The 16,432-nt window shown below is 38.0% G+C and overlaps 1 protein-coding gene across 27 annotated transcripts in view; it reads left to right on the top strand.

Annotated features, from left to right (window-relative positions):
- Positions 1-16,432, top strand: part of LOC148056695 (uncharacterized) — a 471,302-nt gene that overhangs the window by 85,596 nt on the left and 369,274 nt on the right. For 22 of the 27 annotated variants that reach the window (XR_015702619.1, XR_015702620.1, XR_015702622.1 and 19 more), the window contains one exon: positions 7,107-7,214. The exons of the other annotated variants lie outside the window; for them this stretch is intronic. The gene's annotated coding sequence lies outside the window, so the exon portion shown is untranslated. The remainder of the gene's footprint in view (positions 1-7,106; positions 7,215-16,432) is intronic. 27 annotated transcript variants of the gene reach the window in all.

Genomic DNA, 16,432 nt, shown 5'->3' on the forward strand with positions numbered 1-16,432 from the left:
TGATGTAGAAACTGTGGTTGTTTCATAGTTGCAGAAAGAAACACACAGGAAAAATAACTTAATTTGTTCCTGGAGGGTTTCTGATTTGAAGTATTTGGAAATTTGTGCTGGTGCAGCATTATTGTGCTCCTGTCTATCTCCAGGTAGGCAGTGACAAAATGGAAAGCTTGCAACTTTAAATGTTCATCTAAAATTCAGAAGTTACCAAGAAAATTTAGGAGTAAAAATTCAAAAGGCTTAGGACTTGAATTCCAGAATTTGTCAGCATGCAGAAATGTAACTGAAGTTGGTGCAAAATGCAGTATTGCAATACTGCATTATGTGAAATAGAGCACCCTAAATCAGTTATTGAATATACCAATATCTTATCAGAGCAGAATAACTTAAAAATCAGGAGTAGAGCCTTAAGGGTAATGTAAAACTTTGCTTACTTTCATACTATTATAATGAATTATTAATTACTTTTATAATGAATTATTAATTATTAATTATGATGCTGGAGCCAGGAGGTGCAAATGAATACTGGTTCCAAGCTTTGACTAGTAAAAGCTAATTCAGATGTTGAGAATTCAGAGAAAGCAAGGCTGAAGACTATATTGGAAGAAATCTGAATGCTCCTATTCATTGTGTTGTTGCTTAGAGTTTAAGAAATCCACTGAAATTTCCTGTGTGGTTTTCTCACTTGAGTCATATCAAAAAGACTACCAATGTCCAGAAAACTTGTGTATCATTTAACATGTTTGTAAATACGGGCATTCAACACTTACCAAAAGCTACATTTGGCATGCCACCCGCTTTTCCCTATTCTGTGATGCTGATCTATTTACAACAATTCCACTCTCAGCTGTGGACATCCCCATGCTATTAAACACATCTTAATTGGTTCAGTTTGTGTATTTAGTCCTGCTAAGTCCCCGTTCAATGTTTGTAAGTCAGAGGCCATCATATACCCAATAATTATATCCAGGGGCCTTTCAATATACTCAAGCTGAATTTATTCTTAAATGGCTAGAGTTACAAAATACCTGTAACTTGTGCAGTGAGACATGAATGGCTACTTTTTATGCATCCCCTATTTTCATTCTTCTCATGTCATTTGAACTGCTTCCAGGCTACATAAAATGTTGTGCACAGGCCTATGTAAATATTGTCTAGTTGAAAGTGCCTCATGTTTCTGGCCTACTTTAAATTGTACAAACGGTAGGAGACTACCTACCTGCTGGAAAAACTGGGAAAGGAAATATTAAAAGGGTTGAATGAAAAAAATCTCATGAAGCATACTTTGGAACTGCATTTTACTGGTTAAGATGTTGCATGTTTATTTTTAATTACTCACTAGTCATGTACTTACTGTGCATCTGATCTAGTGCCGTGTTGTGTTCCATTAGTCACTGCAGGTGCTTGTCATATCTCAAGCTCAAGTTTTAAATTCGTTTTTGTTCTAAAGCAGTATTTTGGAAGTGCTGAAACGAGCGCTTTGTCTGAAAACACCACATTTAAATTCACAATGTCTGTAAAAGTTGCATGCATTTTAAGCACCTGAAACATAATAACCTTGCAACCCAAGGGTGAGCTTTTTCTTAAGTTAGTGGGTTTTTAATAGGTCCTATGTCATCTCTTCAAGATGCATTGTCATGAAAGTAGTGTTCAAATGGCATTTGTTGGCAGCCTATACTAAATGCAGCTTTTCTTGATTGAAACCTGGAAGAAATGCATAATGCTTTTGTGCACTAAGAACTTTTCAGAGGCCTGGATATGAAGTGGGTATATCAAGTTTTCTAGTTGATAACAAGCAGGAGGCACCTAACTACTTTATTTTGTGTCATCCCTCACCCTCCCCCCCACCCCTGGTAATCTGCTGTGCTGTCTTGCTTGCTTTTTTGCCTTTTTCATATTGTATACATGAGTAATTTGTGTTTTCCCTGTCTTTGTCTGTATAAATAGCATCTGTGTAATAGCAAATATGTTACAGTGGCAAATTGGTCACAGTTTATTTACTTGGTCAGTGTGTGGATTACTGTGCAGTAATTCAGTGTCTTGATTCTCAAAGCCTTAGACCACTAGAAGTTTGCTACAAAGGAAGAGCTTCATGTATCAGTAAGGTATATATCTTATTTGAACACATGTTTTTTTTTTTTCATGGACCTGTTTCAATTTTTAAAGGAATTAATTACAAAAGTGCACATGCTATTACTCTGGTTAGAACATCTGCTTTTGGCTGATCAACCAAAATTTTTAGTTTTCTTTTTAGCATTTAAGTTTAACAAGATGTGTCAGCTTAGGTCTTTAATTGTCATCTCTGAATTTTAGTGTTCTGAATTATGCTGTAGTTCTGTGATTATGAAAAGTCGCCTCCAAGACTTTTAGTGAATTTAGTAGAATGGATTTTCTTGTTTGTTAGTTTTTAACCAGGCAGAAATAGGTTTAACACTAGTCTAGGGGAATTTCTTCCTTTCTAGTGTTTTATTGCACAGGTACATAGCTTGACTTCTGCTTGATAGGAATACAAAGGCAGAATACCTTATTGATGGTGCTTTATAATCAGTGTTTCCATATGTGCTGGTATTTAGCCATTTTATGCTTTATTCAGGTTATTTTTTTAATGTAACTGCGATGTGATTTTGCCAAGCTGTAAACATTCTGCTTAGAATTTCCCATGATATGTCATTTACGCCTATAAAGAAGTGGATCAAAAGAGTAAGCACACTATTGTTAGTGGTAGTATTGAGTAGTTTAGGATTATATTAAAAACATGAGTTACATGCTGCATGTTTAATGTGTTTAAGAGTTTGGGTAAGATAAGGTTTATCAGCATTCGCTTGTTGTAGTATTTCAGAGTTCTCAGAAAGGTTTTCTTGCAACAGTTTTCTGTGATAATAACAAGAACTTGTTTTTTGGGGTGGATAAAATGGACTCCTGGCGCTTAGTGAACTATAGTATTTTTCACTAAGGCACAACACAGCACAAGTTGTCTCTAGTGGAGTAACGTTTATTAAAATAGTGCAGTATATGTGCATCTTCTTCTACTCACAAGTGTTTTCAGCCTAGCTAATAAATTGTATCATGATGGACTACAGTCCTACTTTGAGAGGTTGAAGGCACTGAAGTTATCCTGATTTACAAGAGTCAAGATTTTTCCAGTCTCTATAATCAGCCTCTGAGACTTATTAAAATGTTCCAGTACCGCCACTGTATAACAATGAAAAATAAGCAGGGGATGTATTATGCAAAGGGGAAAAAGAAAATGCCTGTTATCCCTAATATAAGGTGTATTGGGTTTGTGTGGCAAGGTTTTGGTGGGGCGGGGGCTACAGGGGTGGCTTCTGTGAGAAGCTGCCAGAAGCTTCCCCTACGTCCAATAGAGCCAACGCCAGCCAGCTCCAAGGTGGACCCGCCGCTGGCCCAGGCTGAGCCCGTCAGTGATGGTGGTAGTGCCTTTGGGATAACATATTTAAGAAGGGGAAAAAGTTGCTGTGCAACAGCAATTGCAGCTGGAGAGAGGAGTGAGAATATGTGAGAGGAACAGCCCTGCAGGCACTGAGGTCAGTGAAGAAGGAGGGGGAGGAGGTGCTCCAGGCGCCAGAGCAGAGATTCCCCTGCAGCCCCTGGTGAAGACCATGGTGAGGCAGGCTGTCCCCCTGCAGCCCATGGAGGTTAATGGTGGAGCAGATATCCACCTGCAGCCTGTGGAGGACCCCACGCCGGAGCAGGTGGATGTCTGAAGGAGGCTGTGACCCCGTGGGAAGCCTGCGCTGGAGCAGGCTCCTGGCAGGATTTGTGGACCCATGGAGACGGAGGAGCCCACACTGGAGCAGGTTTGCTGGCAGGGCTTGTGACCCCACGGGGACCCACACTGGAGCAGTTTGTTCCTGAAGGACTGCACCCTGTGGAAGGGACCCAGGCTGGAGCAGTTCATGAAGAACTGCAGCCCATGGGAAGGCCTCATGTTGGAGAAGTTTGTGGAGAACTGTCTCCCATGGGAGGGACCCCACACTGGAGCAGGGGAAGAGTGTGAGGAGGAAGGAGTGGCAGAGACCACGTGTGATGAACTGACTGCAACCCCCATCCCCATCCCTCTGTGCTGCTTGGGGTGGGAAAGTAGAGAAATCGAGAGTGAAATTAAGCCTGGGAAGAAAGGAGGGTGGGGGTAAGGTGTTCTAAGATTTGGTTTTATTTCTCATTACCCTACTCTGATTTTGATTGGTAACAAAAAAAACTAATTTCCCCAAGTTGAGTCTCTTTTACTCGTGATGTTAACTGGTGAGTGATCTCTCCGTGTTCTTACCTTGACCCATGAGCCTTTTGTCGTGTTTTTCTTCCCCTGTCCAGCTGAGGAGGGGGAACAATAGAGTGGCTTGGTGGGCACCTGGTGTCCAGGCAGGGCCATCTCACCACATAAGGTAAAATGTATGATCTTCATATTTAATCTAGCAAGCTCTGTTATCAGCTGTTCTATCCACATAGTTGAATTATAATTGTCTTGAGTGCCATATAATTAAGAGAAAAATTATGTTCCGTCTATTCCATCACATTTTTTTGCTGTTAGATCATTGCTGTGCAAGAGATTAACCAAATGAAGTTCCCTAACAATATTTACAGCTTTTACTTATCTTAGAAGGTATTTGCCTATATACTAAATAATTAGTGACAAGAAATTTTTGAAGTATTTTCTATTATAAATATCATCAGGTAGTAGAATAGGAAAAAAAATACTGAACTTTTCAAATAGAATGTTACATTAGAAAAGTGCAAATTTGAATACCCTTAAATTTAGCATATTTCAAGGGATTTGCTTGTTCACTTAATATGCACAGAAGAGTGCTAATTTAATGTTTATCAGACTTCAATATCATTATTCTAATGAGAAATTCAGATGTGTGACAAAGTCTGTTTAGCAGGGAAAGAAATAGACTTAAATAATTACATTTTGTTGGGGAGATCAATAGAAATAGAAACTTTACACCGAACTTTGGTATGGAGTAAGGTACATAAAGATAAACCTGATGTAATTAAATGATTAGTAGATTTATTTGTCATTTTGATGTAAGGATAGATCTGAGCTCGTTGGTTTTCAAGAGTATACTACTTTTGAAAATAACTGCTAAGTTTTGTCTCTTTTGTTAATTTTGAAGTTTTATGGTGTTTAATGGCTCATGTTAAAGATATGTAAACATTAGGAAAAACTTCTTCACCAAAAGGGTAGTCAGGCACTGGAACAGGCTGCCCAGGGAAGTGGTTGGGTCCCCATCCCTGGAGGTATTTAAAAGAAGGGTAGACGTGATGCTTAGGGACATGGTTTAGTGGTGGACTTGGCAGTGCTGGGTTAACGGTTGGACCTGATGATCTTAAGGGTCTTTTCCAACCTTAACGATTCTATGATTCTATGACCAAATGAGATCTGTAAGCAGTGGCATTGATAATACGCAAGAGGTACATTAAGGGTGAGAGAATGCAAATCTTTCAGAAATTCCCTTTATGTGATCTCCTCCACTTAGTCTGGCTTATGTGTCCTTTTCTCGGTGGTGAGTCTTTACTAAAATGGAACTGTTTGCTTTTAGAAATGGGTAGATACACTGAGATGCTCTGCAGTGGTGGAAATTGTTGGGCATCTAGCAAAAGTGTAGTGTCACACTCCTCCTCTATACCTATCAAATCTCAGAATTCTATTAAAACCTAAGTTTCAGCCAGGATTGCACATGATTTTCATTCAGACCCACTGTGACAATTTTGAATTTTCAAAAAAATTAACTTCTTCCAAGGCAAAAATTTCTCATCAGAGAAATCTGGGTGTTATTTTATATGTTAATTCAGTATTACACACCCCCCACACCCATGAGGAAGTGTATTCAAAAGAATTACGCCTCACAAAAATGCAATGAATACTAGATACATTCCTTCAAAGTCAGTTTGCGCATTCAATTTTCATTGCACTGTAAATCAGTTAGGTGCTTTTCAAAATGTTATCTGTAAAATATAAACTTACAACGTCTAATTAACACTTACTGGATACTGATTAGGCTTTCAACTTTTGTATTCTAAACAGAAACTCTTAATATATATGATAATTATATGTATGTGTAAATTATGTATACAATGATATTTGATTGTACTTGTGAAGTTGTAAAATATGCAATTAAAAGACAGTAAATCAGTAAATATTTAAAAATATAATGCTGGATTTTAAAACATGGCATCATTAATCTTATGTCTTATGTAATCTCATACAGCATTTATTAAACACGCAGTGTCATCCTCCTCACACCCCAAAAGTGTGGAATTTCTCCCTGCCTCCCCATCAATGGTATTTAAAACCAATTGTCCACTGTGGGAGGATCTGGGAAGTGTACTAGGGACAGGCATAGGTACACTTTTAGCCAGGTATTATGACACTTCATTGAATCTTAGTTGCTTAGCTTGCCTAGGATCTTTTGTATAAAATCCCAGTAGGCAGCTACAAGCATTATTAGGTGCCCAAATACCTTTGTTAATCTGGTCGTTAGGCAGTGGCCAGGTGCACACACTGCGCAATTTGTACAACTAGATTTCTTTGCTTTGAACTATAACTTAAGTCTGGTTAAACCACAAATCAACTAGATTTGTTAGGAGCAATGGTAGAATTAGTAGCATTGGAGTAAGTGTAAAATAATAGTACAGTGCTTGTCTGCCATGGATAAGTAAGTTGGATATTGATTGAGGAGCAGGAATCTAATAATTATAGCACTTCTGCACCTGACACCTGGTCATGGATCATCTTCTAGCCAATGAGAGATGAATAAAGTTTACCTTGTTTCACTGCCTAATCTCAGAGAAAGTTTGATTTTGGAGGTGGCATCGGTACAATATGTAGATGTTTAAAAGTCGGATGGGAAGGATGGAAAAGGTCCTCAGGTAAATAGCAAGGAGGTGAGGAAGAATTTCACTAGTGCTGACTGGCTGATCTGAATGTGCATTGTTAGTACGTACGTTGGTGTTAGGAAGTCCTTAGAATTTAGAGCAGTACTAGATCATGTAGTCTAGAAGCACTTGTGGTATTGAATAAGAGAAGACAGGAAAGAATGAGTGAGGTGCTGCTCTTTTAATTTTGTTCTTTTATTTTTGTTTGCCAGGTTGATTTTGAAAATTTTACTGGTGGTGATATAGAATGGTGCCTCTGCAACACTGGATTACCATAATTCTTGATGCAGTCTTTCACGCTTCATCTTTTGCGTACAGAGGTAAAGCATCGATGGGGAACTGTAGGCCTTTTTCAGAGGTATAAAGTGTAAATGTATTTCTAATAAGGACTCTTCTATAACATATTGAGCATAAGAAAAGAGAATGTTTAGTCTGAAAACCAGTATTGTCACATACAACCTCTGATTTATAACTGTTGTCAAGTTTTACCCCCAATATTATTATTCTAGAATAACATATTTATCGAGAAATATATTCCAGTACATCTTAGGTAGGGAAATCAAATCACTTTGAAGTTGTTAAAGATGTTTCTGATGTGAAGCAAATATATTTTATTGTCTATGCAACCTCCTATACAATCCTACCAAACTTGCATCCTTACTTTTTCAATACCAGTTAATGCTTTTTCTTTGGAGTATGCAAATGTTGTATGATGAAAAACTTGGGAGATGCAGAAGTGGAATAAGTAACCTCTAGGTAACTGAGCACATTGCATAACCCATTGGTTTAAAAGCAGTTTACAAATTTTAAAAGCAAAATGATGTTGTGCTCAATGCAATATAAGTAGTAAACATGTAAAAGTACATGTAACACCTTATGTACCAAGAGTTGAATATTGTAAATATAATCAAGGAAAAAAATAGGGTTGGAATAGTCTCTGATGATGATAGGAAATGTGTTAGATGAGCAGTTATGTCTGAAATGGACAAAGTACATGAGGTCCCTGATTGCAGGATGGTAATAAGGAGGTCAGAGGCCTCGGAGAAAAGTTAATTGCCTTTGAATCCTTACAATACTGCGTTTAGTAGGTCAGTAGGAACAAGTGAGAATGGCAGCTTAAGAAAGGACTATTGTATGGTACAGGTAGAGATATTTCCTTCTAATTTCATCAATTATTTTGTAAAATTATACTGGAAGCAAGGCAAAAGATAAGACCCATCTTTAAGCTGCAAAAGTCTATTTGCCTGATTCTGCCTGCATTACGCCAGTGTAAAACAGGAATGAGCTTGCAGCAGTGGTCAGATGAGAAATCTGACCTGGGAGATGTTCCTTGAACTGCTCGGCTGTGCCTAACTATTGTTTTAACAAGGTGGTTTATTCTGAACTTAATAGGAAAAGAGGCTCAATGCAGGAATATAACACCAAAGTTTCCAGTATGAGAGAGATTCCTCAGGAAAGAACACTTCTATTTGTAAGAAACTGAAGAAGGGCATGCTGTGTAGTTAGGCCTTGATCTTGCCTTACTATTTTTCTGTCTGAGTCATCTGGCTTGCATCTCATGTCACAGGCAATGTTCTTAATGTACAAAAGTAATTATAAAGGAAAGTCAAAAGCAAGTGTTTGACATTTTCTTTTATTTATTGCTGAGGTGGTTTAGGTTTCTGATTTGTTAATCAATTTTTATATGTGAGTCAAAGGATAAAATAAAGTAGAACCTTTCATGGAAACACATGATATCTGGCCTCAAAGACTTTATTTGGACTTTTGGAGAGCAAGCTAATTTTTAAACTTTTTAAAATGAATCGCAACAGCTTCTTTGAGTAGTGATTTTTTTCAATTACGGTACCTTGCTAAAATGGATTTTTTTTTTTTTTTTATGAGTCTTTCCATTCAGACTTACTATTACCAGCAATGTGAAATGCATTGCTTTGATATCTTTGAGTTCTGAATGCATTCAGGTAACTCCATGCAATGTACTGACCTTGCAAATGCATGTTACAGATTTTCAAAGTCTGGATAAAATTAGTTAGCCTTCATAGCCATACTACCTGATTATGACTATTTGGAATTGCCCACTGTGCTTTAATATATATTTCTAATTTTGGGTTGCTTTTGTTTTCATAGATGCACTTTAGAATCTTGCTCTTCAGGGCATTCTTTTTATTTTTCATGGCATGTCCTGTTTTTAAATGCTCATTCTCTTGCTGTCTGAACTTGTTGGCTTTCTTTTCCCTGCACTATTGGTTCAGTCTAAGATGATCAAATACCCTTGATGCTGGTGTAAATTGGTGGTGACATCTTGGAAATCCATTGGCTGCACCAAAGCAAAATTACTGAGAGTGGATGGAGAATCAGAGTTTGAGATGCTAACATATTTAAATAAGCTATGCTCCTGGATAGAGGGCTTACATTTGGTTCTCTGCTAAGTGTAGCAATATATTACTTTGGGCTACTTCAATTTTTAAGATTCCTGCTTCATTGAGAGCAATAAGCCATAGGCTATAACTTACAAAGCAGAGTGATTTAACTGTTTCATCTTTATGTAATTCTGAGCCTTATCATTCATGGGCAAAGCATCTCTGATTAAAGCCTTTTATAGCACCATGTGACAGTAGAATTAGCCCTGAGATCTTGCTCTGAATTCCATTGATTAGGAATCATGAGTGTTTCAATAATGAAAATGGTTGAGATCAGCTAAAAGCATACATGAAATAGCTCTGTTGCCCTAAAAAAAGAACTAATTAAACACTCAATGGGCTAAACTGCTACAATAAGTGATAGCGCATTCACGTATTCAGTGCATTAGAACCGCTGTGTTTGTCATTAAGCCAGCATATTCTGTGGCTTAGACTTTGCTTTGAAATCTAAAGCACTGACTGATAACAGCAATAATTATTTTTTTTCCTCTTGGACAGCAATTCTTTGTGAATCTCCAGTTCTTGGATTGTGTTACAGAACACTGAAACCTTCCCACCCTGCTACTGAATTGGTAGGATTTTTAAAGAACACAGATGGGAAGGTAAAAGTAATTAGCAACCTGCCTGCTTTGGCCTTGTGATCAAAATTTTCTGAGGTAATAAGAGAAAAAGTAACCACAGCAAGAAAATGCTACCGCAATCCATCCAATTAACATAGTTTTAATTATAGCACAATTATCCGTAAACCTTTTTTTCACATCTGTTATGCAGCTTGGTTCTATTCTTGTCTGATAATCAACACTGGAAAAATCTTGCTAAGTAATGAATGCCACTTAGGGACCACTAAGAAAGTAACTTTAAACTGTACCATAGATTTTAGACACTTTCATATTTGACAGATAACTCAAGTGTCCTTTCATACTGCTGTACTTGTCTTCTCTCCCTACAGATCTATGTCTCTACCTTGTCTCAGTTCTATCAGTGTTTTGTGTCAGTAGGAAGACCTTATTCACCTCAAAAAGCAAAATACTACTTTTGCTTCCAGTGACAGAATGGAAAAAACCTTGCAAAACAAACCATCTTTTTTTTATGTCCTTGAATCCTGTGCTAACTTGGAAATGCACATTTATGATTTCCGAGAAATTCTGTATGACTCAAGCTCTAAGGCAGAAATAAAATAGAAAACCCAGATGTACTCAAATTATTACAGCATTGATTGAATATCAATAAAAATCTAATAGAATAACTTGTAGCTTTTGAAGAGAAAATGGAGAAAAATATAAATTACTCTAGAAGTCCAGCTAACTTTTAACAATTATTTTGTTCAGTTTGAATAATGTCTAATTTTAATTTCCTTGATTTTGATGCTTGTGCTTTTCCAACTGCAAGGCATCAATGAAAGCAGATCTACTCATCTGACTTCTCCTTAAGGTGCTGTCAGTAAAGCCTGCTATTGTGGAGCTATTAAATGTGTTGGGTAGTTATTACCACACAAGAATTTTTATTGGAGTGAACTAGAATGTCAAGTTATATTGTGAAGTTCCTCATTAAAAGGGTAGCAAAGCTAATGATCCCCACTGACTCAGTTTTATTTCAGATGCTTCCATGAGTACTTGGATAATAAATCATTTCTGAAACTTCAGAAAATTCTTGTCTTTTAAAGAATTTAATGTTAGATACCCTTTTGTGTGCATATAGACTTTGAGTGACATTACAAATATAGAATCATAGAATCATTAAGGTTGGAAAAGTCCTCTGAGATCATCGAGTCCAACCGTTAACCTAACTGCCTGGTCTACCTCTAAACCATGTCCCTAAGCACCATATCCACATATTTTTTGAACACTTCCAGAGACTGTGATTGCACCACTTCCCTGGGCCGCCTGTTCCAACGCCTAACCACTCTCTCTGTGAAGAAATTTTTCCTAATATCCAATCTAAACCTCCCCTGGCACAACTTGAGCCCATTTCCTCTAGTCCTGTCACTTGTTACTTGGGAGAAGAGACTAACACCCATCTCGCTACAACCTCCTGTCAGGTAGTTGTAGAGAGTGATAAGGTCTGCCCTCAGCCTCCTCTTCTCCAGACTAAACAACCCCAGCTCCCTCAGCCGCTCCTCCTAAGACTTGTGCTCCAGACCCTTCACCAGCTTTGTTGCCCTTCTTTGGACACGCTCGAGCACCTCAATGTCCTTCTTGTAGTGAGGAGCTCAAAACAGAACACAGGATTCAAGGTGCGGCCTCACCAGCGCCGAGTACAGGGGCACTATCACCTCCCTGGTCCTGCTGGCCACACTATTCCTGATAGTAGCTACTTAATTTAAATCACATGTAGATCCATATTGTTGTTTTTATCGACAAAGTGTTCCAAATCCTTGGCTCAATCAGCATATTTAGCTATTTACAACTTCCTTGCTGCTTTGATAGCTATGTAATTCACAGAATGGATGTTGTTCTGGGACTTGGAGACCTGATTTCTATTCCTGTCTCTGTTACTGATCTGGTATGTGAACCTACTCAAGTTAGCTTACTTCTCCAGATGCACTGGTAGGTCTGCATGACACATGCAGGAAGAAACACCAACTCTGAATCAAACCCTTTGAGGACTGGAAGCTATAAAGCTATGTCAGTGCAGCTCTATGCACGGGTGAAGTCTTCTCCCAAGAAGGACAAAGTAGACTGAGTGCCAAGTATAGGTGAAATTTAAGTTTTTGGTGACCATAAAAGAATGAGCATGATTAGATTAGCTTTTTATAAGACAACTACAAGAAATGACAACTTTTTCAGTCCAGTAGTTATTTTTTGAAGCTGCATGTGTATACACATATCACCTGTTCAGGCCTGTTGTTGTGGTTCAACCCCAGCTGGCAACCAAGCCCCACACAGGTGCTCGCTCACTCCCTGACCCCTCCCTGCCCCAGTGGAAGGGGGGAGAGAACCAGAAGAGCAAAAGTGAGAAAACTCGTGGGTTGAGAAAAAGGCAGTTTAATAGGTAAAGCAAAAGCCACACACACAAGCAAAGCAAAACAAGGAATTCAATTGCTCCTTCCCATTGGCGGGCAGGTGTTCAGCCATCCCCAGGAAAGCAGGGCTCCATCATGCATAATGGTTACTTGGGGAGACAAAGGCCATCACTCCGAACGTCCCCCCCCTTCCTTCTTCTTCCCCGAGCTTTATATGCTGAGCATGATGTCATATGGTGTGGGATATCCCTTTGGGCAGTTGGGATCAGCTGTCCCAGCCGTGTCCCCTCCCAACTCCTTGTGCCCCCCAGCCTCCTCGCTGGTGGGGTGGGGTGAGAAGCAGAAAAGGCCTTGACTCTGTGGCAGCACTGCTGAGCAGTAACTAAAACATCCCTGTGTTACCAATGCTGTTCCCAGCACAAATCCAAAACATAGCCCCATACCAGCTAATGTGAAGAAAATTAACTCTATCCCAGCCAAAACCAGCACACCTGTGATCAATGAATAAAACATTTTGGATATACTAGGAATTAAGTCTTAGAAGCCCTTTGCCCCTTTCCTGCTGTGTGATACTGAGCAAGCTGCTTTGCCTTTGTTTTCCCTGACAAGTCTGCTTGTCCTGTCTACTTGTGTTGTAAATGTTTGGCAGGGATTGTCTCATAGAATGAGATTTTGCAGAACCTGAAGCAATAAATCCCTGATCCTGAATATAAACTGGTTTGTGTAACTTTTATTTGTCTGTAGCCTCTATTTTGCTGTTCACAGTCTATTTTAGTTACAACTGATTTTTTCCTCAACAGTTTTGGGTGGTGGGGCTTTCAAATACCAATATTAATAATGTCTTCTGATTAAAAATCCTGAGAAAGACTAACACTATCTTCAGTAATCCTTGTTACGTTCAAGTCAGATAAGCATCTTTTCTGTGAAGTAAGAAAGAATCTACTTCCCTTCTTTAAGAGGTAAGAACGTGGGTGTAAAGCCAGAGCATCTTTGAAGATATTTCTCTTCCACATCTGTCTTATGTGACTTCAGGACAAAATGATCTCATATATAGTCTTTCTAATTTCAGTATCAAAATAGATGTCAGATTATACTAGTCTTTCACTCAACATGAAGAGTAGAAAAGTCAATATTAGCCATACCACATCTGCCCTCTTAAAAGACAGTGGTTGTGTTTAACTTCTTGGTCTTACATGGTCCTGCAATGAATAATTTTGTATTATTTTTAACTATGTCCTTAACGAGAGCCCACTGAAGCCAAGCAGAACACTCTTTATGACTCTAAAGGGCTTTGGATCTATCAGTTTTCTAAATATGGCCTTTTTATTGTTATAAATCAATAAATCTGTTGCTCTGGCACATTTTCATACATTACCCTTGAAATAGTTGCTTATTCACTGAACAGCCTGTTCACAGCAGATCAGAATGTTGCCAAATTGCTTTAGGTTTACTTTGCATTAATAGGTCCTAATTTCATAAATATAATAGATCTTCAAAATTAAACATGACTTCCTCAAACTATTCTCCCTGATTTCCTAATACCTAACCTGAATCTCTGCAGAGAGTGTAGTGCCTTATGTTTCAGTAAAAATGAATTACAAATGAAATGAGGATTTAATTAGAAGGAAGTAGGCAATACTGACTACAGTAAGGCCAGGGACAGGGATGTTTATTTTTGTTAATTCTCATAGGAGTTCATCAGATAATGTGTAGATAAAATGAATCTAATTAAAGAAAGAATACTGTATCCTACCTTAGTTTCTAGGAAATATGTCTGTGAAAGTAAACATAAACGTTACCTTGCTTTGGTATACCATGTGGTAGTATTTGCTTCAAAATAAGGTTCTATGTGGTATTTTTGTTTCTGTAGTTTTGTAACACAGAAGTAAGGTTCTTGAAATACCTCTTCATATTTCTTGCACACCAGAAAAACTCAGAGGTGTGAAAATGATGAAGACAATTACCTGTTTCTTCCTGCATCAGCTCTCAAAAGTAATTGAAGAACAGTGGTACTTTTGAGTTGTTATTGAGCTTTGCAAATTATCTTGTTTTGAAATTTTAAAGCATCATGTGCAATTATGATGCATTAAACACATCAAAAAATAAAATAGCTACTTTTCCGCTAGACAGCTTCTGAATTGTTTGAATAACTACCATTCTCTCTGGATTTTGAAGTAGACAAAAGGACACAATTTCAATATGCTGTGTGAGGAGTATTTGTTCTTGGTAGAAATAGTATCTTGCTAGCTGTATTTAAGCTGGATATTTAACAATGGATTTCTTTTCCCTTAGCTCTGAACTAGAACATCAGCTTAACTGAAAAAAAATGGTACCTCCATGAGCAAATAACAGGAAACTCAATAGTGCTTGTGGCTGGCTAGCTAGGGATTTCTACGTCCAGGAACATGTCTCGGAGTATTTCTAGGTCTGTATTAGTTTATAGCTGAGTGGGAAGTTTGTTTCCTGAAACATGTTTAACACATACACTGATGGCAACCCTTTATGTTTAGGAACAGTGTGTTCTGGTAGGTTCTGAAGTGTTTAGCTTGTAAAAGCAGATTTTCTCATACCCATATTTAATACATTATATGTGTAGTGCATTCATATTTGTGATAACCTAAAGCTTTCAAGACAGTATTGTATTCCTTAAATAAATTTTGGGTTTGGGGAAAAGCTTCCTGTTCAGACACTGAAGGCCTTTTCTAAACTGTGAAAAGGTAAACAATGAAGCCATCTACCTCATGAAACCTTGCAGAACAGACCAAAAGTATGAACTTCAACAGCAAGAACCAAAAAAATAGCATTTGGGATATAACTTCTGTTGTACCAAATCTTGCATCAGTACAGCAGTCCAGTGTAGGGCTAGATTTTCAGGCCATTGCTGCTCAGGCAGTCTGTTTCTAAAGCAATGCCTCTTTGTAAATAAAACTTAAATGTAATTTTACTAGTGCTTATTTTGAAGTATGCTAGTTAATCTCTGGATGTTTATGAATGTTGCACTTCATTCAGGGTTAGAGCATCTTTTTTTTTTTCCCTTTTGTTTTTGTGACTGCACACATCATTAGAGTAAAAAAGGTGTTCTCATGAAAAACTGGGTTGGAATTGGATGTATGTGTGGAGCTCTACTCTTTCCAAGGTTTTTGTGATTGCCCTGAAATGTAAATGTAACTAGGGGATAGCGAACCAGAGGTGACTGTCATAAGCCATATAACTGCTTACTGCTGGAACTACTGCTACTTATTACTATTTTACAGTCTTAGACACTGTCTATGCCCTTACGTATTAAGCTCTATTCATTCAGCAATTGTTCTGTCTTCCATGCCAGCCAGATTTGTAGTGTCAAAAAGCATATTATGCTTATTCTTTTTTTTTAATCCACGAAGCTGAGCTGATTCTACCAATTTTTTATATGGACTCCAAATACGAGCAGTTGAGCTGCAGGTGGGAATATTACATAAATTGCTCCTGCTTCTGTGTAATTAATGGATCTATGGTTTTACAGAAACAGTAATGGGAATCCTGCTCAGTGCTGCAAGCAAAATGCTACACGCTTGGAGTTTAAAGTAAATGGCAATTGCTGGCTGTTTTAGTGTAAACTTCAATTTGTGTTTTTGTGACTTCATCTAAACTGCCAATTTCTACATTCTATGCATGATGACAGAAGTTACATGAATGTCCAGTCCTTGGTTTGAAAATAGAGGTGACTTCATTTGGACTACTTACCTGAGAGAAGAGCATAGTATTTCCAAATACTGATGGATGGGCTTATGAGCAGATTTAGCAGGATTATCTGAAAGTGTATTTTGGCATTTGTGGTTGCTGCAATATTATAGTTCCTTGTCTCTAGTAATTTCACTGAAGGTGAGAAGGAATATTTGTGGTTAGAAAATTCAATCTTTTCCTTATTTTCCTTTTGAATTACTTTGCCACTCAAAAAGCAGTGGGGCCGGGGTGGGGGGAGGAAATAGGTAGTAAATGTTAGTTTAGGGATATTTGCTTTTTATAGAATGGTGAGAACATACGTGATATAACTCAGTGAATAGTATTAAGCCTGGGGTTTGCCCCTATCATTTCAAGTTCATTGATATTAATTCTTGGGGTTACATAAGCAATGCCGTAGTACAAAAGGTTGCCATTAACATGAACGGGGAAGCTCTTT

This window comes from Nipponia nippon, unplaced genomic scaffold (genome assembly GCF_047370975.1).
Source record: "Nipponia nippon isolate SJK-2023a ecotype South Korea unplaced genomic scaffold, ASM4737097v1 scaffold_12, whole genome shotgun sequence".
Classification (NCBI taxonomy): Eukaryota; Metazoa; Chordata; class Aves; order Pelecaniformes; family Threskiornithidae; genus Nipponia; species Nipponia nippon.